The following is an 18,121-nucleotide window of genomic DNA, read 5'->3' on the forward strand; positions in this document are numbered from 1 at the left end:
GTCTCTCTTGGTCAGATAAATACATAAGATCTTTAAAAGGAAGGAAGGAAATCACTGTCTTCTTACAATTCTAAACAACCACTTAAAACTCAGTATATTTACTTCAATTCTTTCTCCTCTGCATTTTTTAAAAAAGATTTTATTTATTTATTTGATGGACAGAGAGCACAAGTAGGCAGAGAGGCAGGCAGAGGGGCGGGGGGAAGCAGGCTCCCCACCGAGCAGAGAGACTGATGTGGGGCTCGATCCCAGGACCCTGGGATCATGATCTGAGCCGAAGGCAGAGGCTTAACGACTGAGCCACCCAGGTGCCCCTATGGTCCTATTTTTAATGTCTTTGATTTTAAAGTCTTTTTATACTAAAGTGTTTATTCACTTTTATTTAATATTAAAGTACCAGCATCTCCCCATGTGGCTGCACGGTCTCTTCTCACATAAGTCCTAAATGGCTGTGTTGTTTTTCTAGCCAGTGGCTCTACCACAACACATTAATCATCCCCCTATTGTGGGACATTTAGTGTTTCCTCATTTACTCTTCAGACTTTAATTTTTTCCATGTTTTGGATTAGTATTTCTCAGGATAGATTCCCCGAAGTCAAATTACTGGGTCAAAGGCCATAAATATTTTTATGGGTCTTTATATTATATTGCCAAGCTGTTTTCCAACCTGGGAAAGGAGGTACCATTTTATAAAATAAGGTCACCAAAATATGAGAACACCATTTTTATAACAGGTCTACCAGCAGTTTTTTTTTTTTTTTTAAATGAGGCATTAATTTTATTTGACAGAGAGAGACACAGCAAAAGAGGGAACACAAGCAGGGGGAGTGGGAGAGGGAGAAGACGGCTTCCCACCAAGCAGAGAGCCCGATGCGGGGCTCGATCCCAGGACCCCGGGATCATGACCTGAGCCGAAGACAGACGCTTAATGACTGAACCACCCAGGTGCCCCCAGCACTGGGTTTTATAAAAATCATTTTTATGTTTTCCTTGCTAATTTAAAAGGTGTTTAGAAAAATTACTGTCTTATTTTTAATGTCTAGAAAAATTATGGTCTTTTTTTTTTTTTAAAGATTGTATTTATTTATTTGACAGAGAGAGACACAGCAAGAGAGGGAACCCAGCAGGATGAGTGGGAGAGGGAGAAGCAGGCTTCCTGCCGAGCAGGAAGCCCAATGTGGGGCTCAATCTCAGGACCCCAGGATCATGACCTGAGCCTAAGGCAGACACTTAACGACTGAGCCACCCAGGTGCCCCTGTGGTCTTATTTTTAATGTCTTTGATTTTAAAGTCAGCTCAGTCAAATATATTTCCATGTGTTTATTAGTTTTAATTTCTTTTTTTTTTTTAAAGATTTTATTTATTTATTTGAAAGAGAGAGAGAGAGAAAGCACAGAGAGAGAGCGACCGGGAGAAGCAGGCTCTCTGCTGTTCAGGGAATTTGATGAAGGGCTTGATCCTAAGACCCTAGGATCATGACCTGACCCAAAGATAGACACTTAGAGGACTGAGCCACCTAGATGCCCTGTATTAGCTTTAATTTCTTTATGCAAGTTGTCTGTTTATACTTTTGGAATTTGAATATTTCCCTTAGCCATTTGCATGAACACTTTACACAGTAAAGATAACAAAACTCTGGCTATTACATCTCCTGCAACCACATTCCCATTTCCTCTGACTTGGAATTCCAGTTGTTACAGCAATATTTTGCAAACATAAGTTTTTAATATTTATGCAGTCATATGTGCTCTTGTTATTCCCCTTTGTGATTTCTTTTTGTCTTTCTAAATTTCCAAATTGTTGACGTTTTAGGAGTACTACCAACATTTGGATATTTTAGTGGTTTTGTGTGTGTGTGTGTGTGTGCATGTAAAATAATTAACCAATTATTTCACCAGCATTAGTTAAGTAATCCTGTCCTTCCTATTCAGGAATCTTACTCTACCAGCATCACAGCAAACTCTTGGAATGAATTCCTATCTAATAATTGTATTGGGATATAGCTCTTTTAATGCACAATGTGCATCTTATACATGAAGGGCCAAATCAAAATCAGAAGGTGCCTTGATTAGTGTGCATGAATTTAGAGTCAACATCAGGCTATGATAGCCACACTTTCAGGAGAAGGATCCATAGCTCAGGGGTGAGAGCACTCGTCTTGTATAACAGCCACATGCCCACCTCCACAGGACAGCCTTGCCAAAAACTATATTATTTAAGTCCAGCTGGATGAGGCACCCTTCTCCCTGGGTGAGCTGTGTCAAGGTTATTGTTCTGACAACTGCTTTTTTTGCTTTTTTGACTGAACCAGCTCCCTCTTGGAGTGACACATTTTTTTTTTCCCTTTGGAAATATTAATGTATTCAGTAGGATCATGGTTAGATCTTAGTGTCCTGGGAATCAGGACACTGATTGTCTTCGAAGTAATTTTGTATCAGTCATCTTAATTTATTACACCAGATTAAAGTTGATTCTTAAAAGGTAATTGTAGTTCCTTCAATTTCAAACTCCTCTAGCTCCCAAAACATAGACATCATCAAGTGGCTGGGTTGTTTCATTTACTTTTACGTTATATTTCATTACTTTGTAATGGGAGTGAGTAGCCTGCAAAATTTCTGCATTAAAAAGGTATTATTTTTGGAAAATATCCATGTGAATATTTAAAATAAGGTATAATTTTATATGTCATAATCTAACACAATCTGATGGTTTAATTCTATCCTAATGTGATGGTTATGTGTTAAAATCTACTGCTCCAATAAGTCTCTCAACCTCTTATTCCTCACTGTTTTTGCTTTAGCATTTTGATGCTATAGAATTGCCATGTTTGAGAGTATAAATTCCTAATTTTAATTGTGCTATTAATGGCTACTGAGTAAAAACGAAAATTGACAAATCATATTTCTTCCATTAGCATCACCACTCCTCATTCTGTTGTTTTGCTTGGTAAAATCTTTGATCATCCTTCTATTTGCAACTTTCTGTATCTTTCTAATGGTTTTTCCAATTCCTCCTGTGGTGCCTGCCTTCAGAGACACTGAAGGGATTCCTATTTCTTATCCCACACTAACCAAGAGGGTGGAAAGGTGAAACAGACAGATCAGCGCCCTTGGTATTGATACATTTGAAACTTTGTACAATCTTGGCAATGCGGTCATCACTGTATTTGCTAAAGGGCACGCTCTCTGCTCTCTGGTGTGTCAATACATGTCTCAACTTTTGAAAGCACCCTAGCCTTAAGTGCCAGGAATTATCCAACTTGGCTTAAGGGAGAATGCATGTCTTCTTAATGCTCCATTAGTAATTAATGAAGGAAGCAAACACAGTTTCCTTTATGAAGGGCCTGCCAAGGCTCTGTTTACCTCTGTGCACCAGTGCCATTAAAATGAATGTAACACTTGTTAAGGGGAGCAGATGTTTCTTACCATCTGATACCTTATAACACAGGCTCTTTTAAAAACTACATTTGATGACCTCAAATTGAGAAACATCGAGGTAGGAGCTGTGGGAGATACATGGAAATAACAAATGCTATCCTTTGCTCTCCAGGAGCTTGAATTTTATAGACAAGAAAACACATATAGGAAATAATTAGGAAATGATATATTTGAGTATGCAACCAAATGCTAGTTATTGGGTTCATTGTGTTTAGATTATGTTCAATTTATCCCACCTAAAGCCAACTCAACCAAAATGTTGCGATATTATGGAATCTCTTTGTTCTAAGGGGTCTCAGTCTCAACCAAACACAGATTTTAAAATCATTAATCAACCACTTTTTAAAAAATATGTCTGAAGCACATACTACATATCAAGACCAGGACTAAGAGCTAAAACCAGGTAAATGGGGGTTTCCGAGTTTACAGTCTGCAAAACATGTATGGAGAAGAGCACACTTGCACTGCAGAGCTGGAATGCACTTCTAATGTAACTGGGATACAGCAAGATGCCACAGGCACGAGGGAAGAAACATCTAACCCAGATGTGCGACACGGAGGACTTCCTGCAGGAAGCAACATACCAGTGATTATGTTCGGTGCTGTGGAAAACAAATGTAAAAGACATGGCTCCTGCTCTCTAATGGTTCTTCATTCTAGGTGGTTCTTCAAGGCTAACACAATAAGCCAGTGGTATATGATAAGATAAATTATCTGACATAATTCGTTATGGTACAGACTGTGAATGATATAGAAATTCAGGAAACGGAGAGCTTTGCCAGAAAACATCCGTGAACGAGATGACCCTTGAGTTGGGCTCATCAAAGACAGGATCCATCATTACAGGTGACAAAGAAGAACCAGAAGGAAGCACAGAGGTAGGTGTAAGTAAGGAATGTTAGAGTATCTGTGAGGAGCACTGTTGGGGAAGCAGGGAGCTAGGAAAAGGGGAGAAAGCCAGCGGCAAGCAGACAAGTATGAATTAGCATAGTAATAAATGGCAACCAAACTTCCCGGGCAGGAGAGCAATGTAATAATTGCATGTTACACAGAATGTTAATTTCGCAACAATTTAAAGCCCTTGTTCCCACTTAAGGATGCATATCAGAGGGGTGCCTGGGTGGCTCAGTGGGTTAAGCCTCTGCCTTCATCTCAGGTCATGATCTCAGGGTCCTGGGATCAAGCCCTCCGTCAGGCTCTCTGCTCAGCCTGCTCAATTCCTCTCTCTCTGCCTCCCTCTCTGCCTACTGTGATCTCTCTGTCAAATAAATAAACAAAACCTTAAAAAGAAAAAGGAGGCATATCAGAAAATTCCAATGCCCCCCAGTCCAGAGCCACTGTATCCAAGTGTCCTTCTAAAGACTGCTGTACGAAGACAGACTGGAAGAAATTGAAGAAGTCCTGCTAGAAGGCTGCTGCTGAAACCCAGGGGTGAAGCAAGGAGGACTGGGGCTGGGGTGGTCACGACATGAGTAGAAAGAAGAGAGATTTCAAACAGTGCACAAGGGGAAGATGCGTCAAAGCCCCTGAGGTCTCTAAAGCATAGAGGCCCCCTGAGTAGGGAAACCAATGCCTTTGGTAAAGACAGAATCTTTCACTGCAGCTTTATGATTATTTCAGGCAATTAATTAATTCTATCCTGTGATGATGCTTTATTTATCTGTTTCGCTCACAGCCCTACCTCTCCACAAATGTCTCTAGAATAAAGAGAAAATATTCAATTCTGGCCAAATAGGTTTTAGGCTCAGTTTTGCTTATAGAAACTTTGCTTTCTTTAATGCAGTTGGTACCGTGCAGCTGTTTATGCTCAAGCTCTAGGCCACGGGTGGGTTTTCTTCGAACTGTTATGGCCGTGAAGGGTCAGTCAGTGGTAGTGTTCAGAGGCAATGGAAGCGGGGAGCGGGGAAGGAGGGAGGAAGACCGAGGTTTGTGCGGTCCAGGCCAGAGCTCTTGGCTCTGTACTGAAACCCTCCATAACAATCTGTTGAGGCACCTTCCCACATCTTGGGGGATTTCTCTAAGAGCGTTCAGCTCTTTTTTGCATTCCCACCCCCTACCTGTGCTTGGATTCCCCGTCCTCTGCATGTCCTTTTTAAATCGGTGAATCTGTTATTTCAGTTGGCCATCTGCTCAACCTCAGTTCTCGCTTTGCCACCCATGGGCTCAGGCAGTCTCAACATGGCGGCTCCCAGCAAGAGTCCTAAGGGCCACCAGCTGGGTCTGTACCTCCAATACTCATTCACCTGGAAAGGGCACTAGCTTTTCTGGTTAACTTAAAACTCTCTTAGTGATTCTGAAGATCAATTGGCAGTATCTAATAAATGAAAATTACCTATTGACCCAAAAAATTTTGCTTGGCTTCAGTCATGGGGATTTTGTGGTATCAGCTGAGTTGTTTAGTTGTTTACTTATATAGTGAGTAAATCTCTGGAATCATGCCTTGTCTTGATGTCATTTGACTCTCTTATATGTAGTGCACTTAAAAAAAAAAAAGAATGAATCGAGTATTATAATTTAATGTAATTAAATTATAATGATATTTCACATATCTCTTTCCTGGAGAATGTGGTTTTCCATATAGTATGCACATCCCTGAAGCATCCCCTTTAACATCAAGATTCATTTATTTAACCATTTTAAAGGAAAATTTTCACGATGAATTTCAGGTAAAGACTTGAACAGCAGATTGGGAATACTACGGTCCCCCTCTTGATAATTTGGGACTATTACTGGTGGTATCAATGACTATGTAGTGTTCCAGCAGTGCGTTCTCACTGTGGGGAAGGGCACACGGTGACATCACCCTATGACACAGTCCCAACTACGATGGCTTTTATAGTTCTTCGTCTTCTCCCTCCTTGTCAGTTGTTAATCCGAGTCATCCCAGGTCCTTTTCATAATGAAGTACTTACATACATACATAAAGAGTGGGCCTCAGCCTTGCAAATCCCCTCCTCCAATTTGCTTTACTGCACACACAAATCCCATGAAGATCCTGTCAAAATGCAAGTTCCGATTAATAGGTGAGGGGTGGGGTCTAAGACTCTGCCTTTTTAACAAGCTCATAGGGAATGGTGATGCCGCCAGTCCACACACCACACCTTCAGCAGCAAGAGGCTAATAAATGACAGAGCCAAACTTACTCAAATTAGGTATAAAAAAAGGTTAAATTGGGACGCCTGGGTGGCTCAGTTGATTAAGCAGCTGCCTTCAGCTCAGGTCATGATCCCAGCGTCCTGGGATCGAGTCCCACGTCGGGCTCCTTGCTCCGCAGGGAGCCTGCTTCTTCCTCTGACTCTGCCTTCCACTCTGTCTGCCTGTGCTCGCTCTCTCTTGCTCTCTCTCTGACAAATAAATTAATAAAATCTTTAAAAAAAAAAAAAAGGTTAAATTATCTCTGAGAGATGCCTTGGGGTTATGATCTTGGTTCATGGAGAACCTTGGTTCACGGACCCTGTGACGTCCAGGGTAGCCGTTGAGAGACTTTCTAAAATTCACTTGAGGTTTCAGATAAAGGAGCTGTGGCTACCACTGACATCTTTTCATTTAAGGTTTTACTCTAATTATAGAGGCACGGGCTCACATTTCACAAGGAAAGGATCCCACTGCACCCTTTTCCATTCAAACAAACCCTGTGAGAATTTGAAGTAAAGGCTTCCATCTTGAAGGTAAGTTCTCACATACAGGTGATGTCGTTCACAGAGCCCGAAGACCTCACCCCATCTAATACAAGAGTCCCTTCTGGCTGGGACGGGTCAAAGTCAAGCTTGGCCAGAAATGAAGAAGATAAATGGGGTCTGGCACCATTGTCACCTTTTGTACTACGACTGTTTCAGTAGTTTCAAAGTGCTTTTATATCCTCATTAAAAATGTTTCGTGAGGTCAGTAAGACAAGCATATCTACTCCTAAGTGAGAAAGGGAGTCCTCGGAGGTTCTTACTTGCCTGAAATCACTCAGCAAGTTAGTGCTATCTGGAGACTGGGACCCCGGCCCTGTTTTCATTCCACAGTGGCACCAGGGGAACCCCCAAAACGCTCTACCCAGCCCATCCATTCCCTTTGTGGCAGGGCGGGGGGGTTATCTTCCCAAGATCAGCTCTAACTCCAGAGCTATCATTGGTAGAATGACCTGTCAGAATAATGGGGGCCTCTCTTATTTTCCAGCTCCCTCTGAGTCCTCAAGCTGTCTATGACCAGGAGGATCAGCTTCCCCCCACCACGGCCGGGCCTCAGCAGGAACGACTCTGGAGTGGAGAGCGGCCGTGGTCCCTGCCACTGTGGCTCCGTGGCATCTGCGTGCCAGTCTCATGCCAGAGAGTTAGAGCGTCCAGACCCAGCCCTGGCCCTGTGGACTCTGTGGACGATTGGGTAACACCCTGATGAGCTCGCAGCCAGCAGTCTCCCCCAGACCCCCACAGCCTGCAGCACCCCGCCGGGGCTGCCCATGGGGCCACACGACTGGGCAGGGAGCAATAAGGGAGAATTGTGACCGGGCAGCCTGGTGCCAAGGAGCCAGTCAGCCACCTCGTAAAAAGGCAGCTCCGTGAGCAGAGTCTGGCAGGGAGTGGGCACACTCTCCTGAATACCAGCCATTCAGCTGAAGGGAGAGGAGCCAGCAGTTTTCACTTAGGTCACCACAAACAGCCCACGCTAAAAATACCCTGCGGTCTGGGCCTTCGCTCCTCCTGCACGTCCCCGTGCATCGTTTATAAAGGCGCCCCCCGGCTTCTCCTGTGTTCTTGGCCTGGGACCCTGAGACATCAGGGAGGTGATTAGGAAGGATGCTGCCCTGCTCTGGTTTGCCCCTCACACTCTTGAGCCCCAGCGGAGCCAGAGGAAGGCAAGTAAACTGGAACAGAGGAGGCAGGGCCCCGGGCCTCAGAGGCCTCTGAGAAGGCACAGAAAGGGACCAGCGGAACACGGACAGTGCGCAGTTCCAGTGTGACCACGAGGGGACAAAGAGGAGCCTGCATCCCAGGAAATCCTGACGGACAAACTGAGGAAGCTCTGGCGGCCCCACAATTTTGTCTCCCTCCCCAACCCACCACCGGAGGTAAACATACACGCTGTTACACGAAGTACTACTGTTACCCCAAGATGGGAGGATGAATCTGTCCCTCCTGTACAAGCTGCACCTCGATTTCTCCTTAGCACAGCACTCGGGGAGTCTGGCTACACGCAACTGTCCGCAGAGGAGCAAAGAAAACAGAGGCACAGAGAAAAAGACACACAATTTAGCCCTTATTAAGGGGGTTGGAGAGAACACCTGAAAAAAATCGACAATGTAAGGGTGGGATCTTTTTTTTTTTTTTTTAAGATTTTATTTATTTATTTGACAGACACAGATCACAAGTAGGCAGAGAGGCAGGCGGAGAGAGAGAGAGAGAGAGAGAGGAGAAAGCAGGCTCCCTGCCGAGCAGAGAGCCGGATGCGGGGCTTGATCCCAGGACCCTGAGATCATGACCTGAGCCGAAGGCAGCGGCTTTAACCCACTGAGCCATCCAGGTGCCCCGTAAGGGTGGGATCTTAAAATGTTCAATGTTCGATATTCATGTTTCTGCCTCCTTCAGGTCAAATAATTTAAATGAGCTAAAAAGAAGAAAAAAAATAGTCATTTTTTTACATGTCCATCCTCAAAATTGACTATATAGAAGGCATTTTTGCCTAGATTCCTGGTAAGAAATAAGAGTCCCAAAATCCAAACATATTATTAAAAAGCAATGAAATTTAGAAATTTTCATTCACTGAGGAAATTTCATTTACTGAGGAAAATTAAAAATTTTCATTTACTGAGAACCCAAAGAAAAGAGTGCATCTTTTATACAGGGAACCTTTTATAGCTCCCTGTCGTTAAGATCCTGGGTTCAAGTCCACTTTCTGCCACACTTCTGAAAACATCCCAATCTCTCTGGATGTCAATTTCCTTTTTCTTTCTTTCTTTCTTTCTTTTTTTTTTTTAAGGATTTTATCTATTTTTTTGACAGACAGAGCTCACAAATAGGCAGAGAAGAAGGCAGAGAGAGAGGGGAAAGCAGGCTCCCTGCTGAGCAGAGAGCCCGATGCGGGGCTCAATCCCAGGATCCTGGGATCATGACCTGAGCCGAAGGCAGAGACTTTAACCCACTGAGCCACCCAGGTGCCCCTATGTCCTTTTTCTGAATTTGGGGATAGTATGCTCACAGGGGGAGGCAGCAGTGCAGGGAGAGAGCAAATAAGAGATTATATGCAAAATACTTAGTTCGCAGTCTGGTAGCATGTAGTATGCACACTAGTAAATATTTGCTCCTTTTATTATCCAATCAGTTAATTGTGTATATACACAATTAACAGAGCCCCAATTAACGATCCTATGTATTCTTCACTCTGATGATCACAGCCCTGTATTTGGGGGCAGTGAGCAACAGGGGCTCGAAACTCTGGAACTTTTTCTTAACAGCAGTGCCTCCTTACACCACTTAACACTAAATAAGTTAATATTTGGACTCAACCTACTCGGTTTTTTCAGGGCAGGCATCCTCCATTCTTGCCCAGGTGACATAATCTGAAGGATCTGTCATCTAGTCAAGGGGGCAAAACACATAAACACATATCCAGTGGAAATGCTGGTTTGTGGGGGGAGACCACGAGCACAATGTGGACGGAAAACTACGTGTCCCAGAAGGAGAGGGTGAATGTAGAATCATTTACCATTAGAGATGGGTGTTAGGGCCTCAACTCTCCTCCGTGGTAACGGAGCTTGGCCGAAGCTGTTTAGAATGGTGAGGACTTATGTTGCAATAGCCACATTCCCTAAACCCATGACAAGTGACCCCAAAGCACACAGCATTTGGTAATTGAGAAAAACAAAGAAATGATTCTATCTCTGCTGAACTGGCTTATTCATTGATTTGCCCCAGGGCAAGGGGGCTGGTCCAGGCAGTTTGCAAGAGCCATCCGAAAGCTCTGAATGCCAGCCTGGTCCCTCACAGGGACGTCCCCACGCAGCCCGCATCCTCCGCGAGCCCCGTCGTTGGCATGACCCTAAAGGTGCAGGAGAGATCTGGACTGAGTTGAATCTGCTGGCAGATAAGCAAAATATAATGCATTGTTCGGATATTCTGTCTTGAAAGGCATTTGTTTTCGTTCCTTTTCTTTCTTCTTCTGCTTCACCCGCCACCCCCACATCCCCAATACGAGGATCTAAAAAACTCAGGCTCCTTTGGGACCAAAGGCAACATTATCATCATCTACTCAGAGGCACGCAAACAGTGCAGGCAGAAACTCAGAGGCGGACCGCTGCGTCTGTGGTTTTCACATCTACATATGGTCCCAATTTAGGATCACAAGCAGAGTTGTTTATTTTAGAAAAGCTTTTTAGTTCACTTTTAAGGTATTTTGCTTAGGCATTGCTTGCTTTTCAAAAGAAGAAAATGTGTATTTTTTTCCAAAGTGGTGTTTGTTTTGGCTGTTTGCTCATTTGCAAAAGTTCAAATTTTATTCTGCGAATTTAACTAATTCTCCTGCAGCCACCACAAGCCCCACCCCTCCCGACGCAGTCGCACAAAACCCCAAATTAGAACAAAATACATTAATTTGAAAATGAGGCACTTGGAGGATAGCTGCGAATTTTGCAGGTTTTTTTAAAAAGCCACTTTAATAGGTAATTTGCAGCAGCACTTTTAATCCCTTCATGTAACTTTATTTGTTGCCTGAAGTGAGGTCTCTATATCTGACAATTTGTATGGAGGCCAAGTATGTTTTTTGTACTGGGGTTAAGGCCCATTGGGGGTCCTTTAAAACCTTTATTCTATGATTCTTGCTCCAATTATATGCCTTAACTGGGAGTCAGAGTAGAGCTTGAGTTCAGGTATCACTTATTGGTGAAAAAAATAATGTGATACTTAAACAAAACTGTGGTAGGATGAAGACATGGAGAAAACCATTTAAAAAAACATGTAAGAAAAGATTAAAAAAAAAAACCATAAAAAAGTGAAGATATACACCTGGGCCCTCAGAACCTGGCCCTGTCTAGAGTCATACTGTCTCCAGCTATTGAAATCTCCCAAGTTCATCTTCGTTTCTGACACTCCACTTACTGATGATGTCCTTTGCGCAGAACAAGAGCCCCACGTCTCTGTTCTAGAAGATGAGCCGAGTCCCATGTGCCATTCCTTTGGGTAAAGCTCTCCACTGATACGGCAGTGAGTACTAACTAACGTGGTCCTCTGCTCCTGTGTAATATATCTGCAACTTGGACAATTTCTGGGGTAATCACTGTAACTTAAATCACTGTAATCCCTCACAGGAGTCCTCCTAGGTCCCCTGGTGTAGCAGCTCGAGAGACAAGCAGGACAGCACAGGTTCTTGGGTAAAGAGAAAGGGCAGTGGGGCGCCTGGGTGGCGCAGTGGGTTAAGCCGCTGCCTTCAGCTCAGGTCATGATCTCAGGGTCCTGGGATCGAGTCCTGCATCGGGCTCTCTGCTCAGCAGGGAGCCTGCTTCCATCTCTCTCTCTCTCTCTGCCTGCCTCTCCATCTACTTGTGATCTCTCTCTATCAAATAAATAAATAAAATCTTAAAAAAAAAAAAAAAAAGAGAGAGGGCAGTGTAGGGTTGGTCCCCGGAGGCAGGCAGAAATCAATGCAGGTAGAACATCGGCGGCCAGACCAGAGCCAAGTAAACGGCCAGAAGGTTTATAATCAGCGATGAGGTACACAAGGAGCTAGCTTCTACACAGGGAAAGGATGAGGGAGGTCTGCAGGAGCCTGGGAGAGCTGATAGATGACATCAACACCAAGCCACGTGATAGCGGGAGTCATCCCAGCCCCAGACTCACAGCTCTTCGATGGTTTCATCGGGGGGCTGGACTTTCCCAGCCAGCTCAGGCTTTACGGGGAAGTAAGACCCTGGGAACCCATGGCAGAGAAGGTGTGAGTAGGGCGCGGCAGAGACTGAGCCAGGCCCCTGCTACATGGGACAGAGGTGGGAGGTGGTGGAGCTCCGCAGTGCTGGGCCAGCCCAGAGCCCCCTTCCATGAGCTGCTTGTTGTCAAGAATCTCCTTTCTGAGGTTCTGGCCCGGGGTGGGCACTCAGGGATAGCTCAGGGATGCAATGATTTCATACAGCAGTTCCATCTGCTCCTCTGTAGATTAAGACGAGGGGACTCGAGTTGAGTCAGGGAAGGCCTTCTGGACCACAGTGAAGAAGGTCTCCCTGCATTAATGATCGATCCCTCACCTCCCTTTCTCCATCCAAAGTTGCTGTAAATAAGTAAGCATCTTTTATAAACAGCTAGTGTAAACATTTGTTTTGGACAATGATCTCCTTATAGGGCATTCTTTTCTGCTTCCAATTTTCTAGTAGTTATTACCTTCCCCCTCCTCCTCCTCCTTTTTTTTTTTTAAATTCCAGCCCCAGGAAGGGAGAGCAGGTGGTGTGCGTGTGCTGGGGGTGGGGGGCCGGGGTGGGGTGTTCACGCCGATGAAATCTTCTACGCAGCTCTGGTACCGTTTTTCTGGCCTGTCGTTTTCCCACTGCACACAAATATCCCCAGCTTCTTCCTTTTGTCTCCCATGTCATCTCTGCCGGGTATTAGTCATTAAGAATAAAACAACATCAGGGGCACCTGGGTAGCTCAGTGGGTTAAAGCCTGTACCTTCGGCTCAGGTCATGGTCCCAGGGTCCTGGGATGGAGCCCCGCATCCCTGCTGAGCAGGGAGCCTGCTTCCTCCTCTCTCTCTATCTGCCTGTGTCTCTGCCTACTTGTAATCTGTTTGTCAAACAAATCAATAAAATTAAAAAAAAAAATAAAACAACATCTAAAACAATGAAAACCGCTGAACTTCTCACCGAGCTCCCGCTAAGTGTCAGGCACCATACCTGGGCCAAGCGCCCAACGCCATGTTGCAGGAGACACAAAGGTGATCGGTCACAAGGCTGTGTGGCAAGTGGCAGGCAACTCCTCTCGGTGGAGCCTAGAAGAGGGGCATCCAGGAGCACACACTCGGATAGGCGGAGCACTCCATGTGGGAGACACTGGAATGGTAACTCACGGGTTCCTTTTGAACCTTAAAAATGGCTTTCTTTCTTACCCACAGATGGTCATGGGGGTAAAGAAAGCACAATTCAAATTCACAAATAAACCCAGGCTTCGTGTTTTAACATATACATTTGTAAGGCATTTTTTAAAAAATACCTTTAAAAAATAATTCAAAAAAATTTTAAATGGCTTCAAGCTCTCCACCTACTCCCTCAACTAAAATTTTAACTAGAACTACTGGTGAGAAACACTGTTGGCCTGGGTAAAATTCGGTCCCTTGTTACTTGGAATAGTACACAGGAGCCCTGTCAGGTGAAAACAGAACATGAGCCACACCGGTGAGCTGGAATGGTCTAGTACCCTCATCTCAAACAGTAAAAAGAAACAAGAGAAATTAAATTTAGTAACTTAATTCACTTACTCCAACATACCCAAATTATTATCATTTCAACATGTAATCAGTATTTTGAAAAAATGAGTGATGAGATATTTTGCATTTTTATTGAACGATGTCCAAAATCGTTTGTGTAGATTGTACTTAGGGCACGTGACCATTCAAATGGGTTGCATCTCGCAGGTCTAGTAGCCCCATGTGGCTGGTGTCTGTGCTGGACAGCTCAGGTACACAGAAGGGGCCTGGTGGGAAAAGTTCAGGCTCTGCGACCCACGGGCCTCCCTGGCCCTAGCTGTATGACCTCGTCTCTAACCTGAGGATACAAGGAATGCCAATCTTAAGGGGGCGCCAGGAGGAGAAAATAAAATAAAATAGTCCTTGTGTATGGAATCTGGCAAATAAGAAGTGGCTGCTGTCCTTTTACAATGCACGATTCAACACTTGTGTGATCCCGGGCAAAGGGTCTTACCCATTGGGATATTTGTTTTCCTTCTCTGTAAAACACGGGCGATAATAATACTTCATTGAGAAGATTAACTGGTACAAACATAGCACTTAATAAATGTTCACTTCTTTCCCCTTGGATTCAGATGTCAATAAACAGAGAAACAGCCAAAGGGCCAGCAGCGTGGGGACAGAGGTAAACGGGCCCAGATAATTGGCAAAGCCCAGAGTCACGAGTTAACCACGTTGCAGCCAGCATCCAGGTGGCTCCAGCCCACCTCGGGCAGTTTGAGTGTACCCACTCGATGTGTTTCTTTGGGAGTCCCTTTACGGGAAGCTGTGGAACAGCAAGCAGGTTCACCGGTCCATAGGCCAGTGGAGGCTGAATCTGCCTCTTCTGCGATCTCTCCCTGCATACACCTAATGCCGTAGACAGTCATTCTGTTTTAAAATCTCAGCCACGACTCGACTCCCTTGATGTCAAGAAAACGAAGATGAAAAATAAACTACGTGTTCACTGCAGAATTCAAAATCCCTAATGGTAATGGCCTTGACTGCTTTTCCACTCTGAAGTTTGCTTTTGCATATTTAGCGGCTCAAACAAGATTTTGAGAAGGAACACTTACCAATTTTAATTAAAACCATACCCTAATTATCCTTCTGCTCTTCTGCATATTTGTTTATTTTTTCTTAGGATGGATTTGTTAAGAGTTTTGGAATCACTGGGGAAGAGCTTTTGAGGATGTTTGAAATCTGTGATTCCAAGCAGGGAGGGACCCGGGGGTGACAGGATTGGTTGTGACATCAGCAGTGACAGGCCACTCCTCAACTAGACTGGGAACCCTCTATGCTGCTCTTGGAGAAGATGCCGTAAACCCTCCCAAGCCTTTAGTGCCCCTTTGTACTTTAATATTCCAGAAGGCTTTTTCCAAATGCCCGTAAGATGGTCATGAAAAATAAAACAAGTTTTGGGTGATCCTGAGGGCCTCAACCATTGCTCCCTCCAACGGAAAGGGGACACAAACAATCCTTGGTTTTTCCCAAAAGGGAACTTATGACCTTGTAGCTCTCTGTTCATCCACAAGAATTCAATAAACATGAAATGTGACAGTAAAAATGAAATAAAGCAAACACAACAAAAACACCTTCCACTAAACTTGTCCCACTCCTGACCCTGGATTTATTTCTAGCACTATGTTCTATCTCTCAGAAAGTCGCAGAAACCAGGAGATGTGTGTGTGTGTGTGTGTGTGTGTGTATTTTTTTTTTAATATAGAAACTAATGCAAATGTGATCAGTTAAATTAGCAGAACTGTGTAAAGATGTCTTACCAAAATAGAAATAAAATAAATGTCTCGAGAATATGCATAGAGATTATTTGGGATATTAATGCTATTCTAGTTATTTCAACAGCATTAGGTACATTTTGCGGGAAAGTGGCCCTGATGAGTAAATGGACTTGTAATTCCTTTCAAGGTGGTGATTTGTTATTTAAGGGACTTGGGTGGAGGAAGTGCCCAGCCAAAGGAATGTCATTTAAACCTGGACAAGTTTTCCATCCATAAACCCCTTAGGGTTGTACACTGTTGAGGTCCGTGCCTCATTCGATAGAGGGAGAGGAATGTCCCAGGAGGAAGACTCTCTGAGACCAAAACCGGGACAGAAACAGAGGCTGGGCTCCCTGCAGTGCCCGGGGGCCAGACCACAGCGCCACAGCTGGTGAGGAGGACTGTTACCAGTGTTCACTGTGTGCTAGAGATAAGGCTCAGCCAGACTCCAGCTTCCGTCCCCTCTCTGTGTCCTTCAGCACACTTTACGTGAAACAGACCCTCAACGCGTGTTTGTTTACAGGATTGCCTCCATTCCATGCAACTGGAGGCAGCTAACTGGTTCTCAGCAGGACACACGTTATTTACGTACATAAAAGAACCCGGTAGAACACATATGACTGGGGATCCTGCTAGGACTGCTCCTAGAGGTGGATTTACAGTGAGAAAAAAGATGTGTAAGATTCGGGGCCCGTCCTTTGCACAGATGGTGTCCAAAGCCTTGGACCTAATTTTGCATTTGTAACTTGGCATTTTTTGTCTTAAAGAGGGTTTCTCGATTGCATAAGCTTCACGCCTCACAGAACTTGGATCTGCTCTGGGCTGTTCTGAAAAGCCATCCATGAATGCCATCTTGGATTTTTCATCTGTCATCCTTGCCACTCCCACTCATCCAAAGCAAATATAAATCAATTAGCTCTGTAACACTGGACAAATTAGGCCTGGGTTTCCTCACTTCTGAAAACAAAAGGCAGTTGGGTAGGATTCTCCAGATCCCAGAAGAGAGAGAGGCTGAGAAGTAAGGCATAGTGAGCAAAGAGACAGAGGCCAAGGATCTGACCCTAGCCCTAGTCCCGACTGAATTAACAGCTGGTATACGACCCACAGCGAGGAACCTCCCCTCTCAAGGCCACGATCTTCTCTACATGAAACAAGCAGGTAGACAAGATGCTCTCTAAAGCCCCATGCTGACCTGGGGTTCGGTACCCCACTCATGCCCTGTGCCACATCTCCCGCTCCTCTCTCACCGGATGTCGCCACGGCCCTTGGGGGCATGCAGTACAATGTTCTAATTCAGTGTTCTTTCTGCTATACCACATTGCACATATTTGCCAGCTGAACAGTAAATAAGGCTGATGTCATTGGCTTTGCTGGCCTTCAACTATGCACTGTTGTCATGCTGAGTCAAAGATGAGACTGACATGAGCCAGCGTTGTAGCATGCGACGTGGCAGACAATGAGGGTACAGCTGCTTTCCCAGGAGAGGCACTGGATTTAAAGTTGCAGCTGCTAGTGAGAGCCAGTCTGCAGGGAAGGGCCATGTCATTTCCACGTCTCTGCTCAAACCCAAGGTTCCTTTTCTCCCAGGCTTGACCACCGGTTGCTCACTGCTGACCGCTACGCTATCCGTAGAAGCTCCTGGAGCACCCCTCCCTCAAATCCTAAGCAGCCCAACTTCCCAGAACCATCAAATTTGAATTTCTGGAGATATTGGGGGCCAAAATGTTTTACTTCTAAAAGCTTCCCAGGTCAGAAAACTGCTGTTCTAGGTATTTCTCTCTGTCCGAACGGAACTGGCAATGCTATAGCTCTTGAAATCATCAGTTTATCTCACTATCTTGGTGCCTCGTGCCACAAAGTTAACCGGGGTAGCGTTGGCTGGGGCAAGCAGTAAAAGTAGCTACAGAAAACAGCCCTATCATGGAAGACCCTCTCTTGCATGTATTACACTGCATATAAATTTGTACATGTATATGAAATGCCCCAAGTAGGCAAATTCTTGGACATAGGCTTAGTGGTTGCCAGGGTCTGCATAAAAATTTGTACATGTATATGAAATGCCCCAAGTAGGCAAATTCTTGGAAATAGGCTTAGTGGTTGTCAGGGTCTGGGGGAAGGGGACCAAGGCATGGGGTAGGGAGGGGTGCAGAGATTGGGGGAATGATGGCTACAGGAATGGAATTTCTTTTCGGAGTGATAAAAACCACACAAACACACAGGCACACACACACATACACACACACACACACAGGTGCAGCATGCCAACTGGTGATCACCGGCAGGTTAGTTACAAACACCTAACTGGCAAATGTCCTATGTGTGCAACTGGCAAATGTCCTATGTGTGCAACTGGCCCCTTGGGACCACCTCCCTCACCTAAGGACCACTTAGTAACACGCTTCCCCAGCCAGCTCTTCCGCACCAGAGAAACAGAATCGTCCTGGGCTGATGGCACCACCTGGTGGCCACCACGGGAATTCCCCAAGCAAGTATTTCTGCACG

The 18,121-nt window shown here is 44.8% G+C and overlaps 1 protein-coding gene across 2 annotated transcripts in view; it reads right to left on the reverse strand.

Moving 5' to 3' along the window:
- The window catches only part of LOC116590858 (neuroendocrine protein 7B2), a 53,057-nt gene that overhangs the window by 16,422 nt on the left and 18,514 nt on the right, over positions 1–18,121 (reverse strand). The gene's annotated exons all lie outside the window — the stretch shown is intronic.

Source organism: Mustela erminea, chromosome 5, assembly GCF_009829155.1.
Source record: "Mustela erminea isolate mMusErm1 chromosome 5, mMusErm1.Pri, whole genome shotgun sequence".
NCBI lineage: Eukaryota > Metazoa > Chordata > Mammalia > Carnivora > Mustelidae > Mustela > Mustela erminea.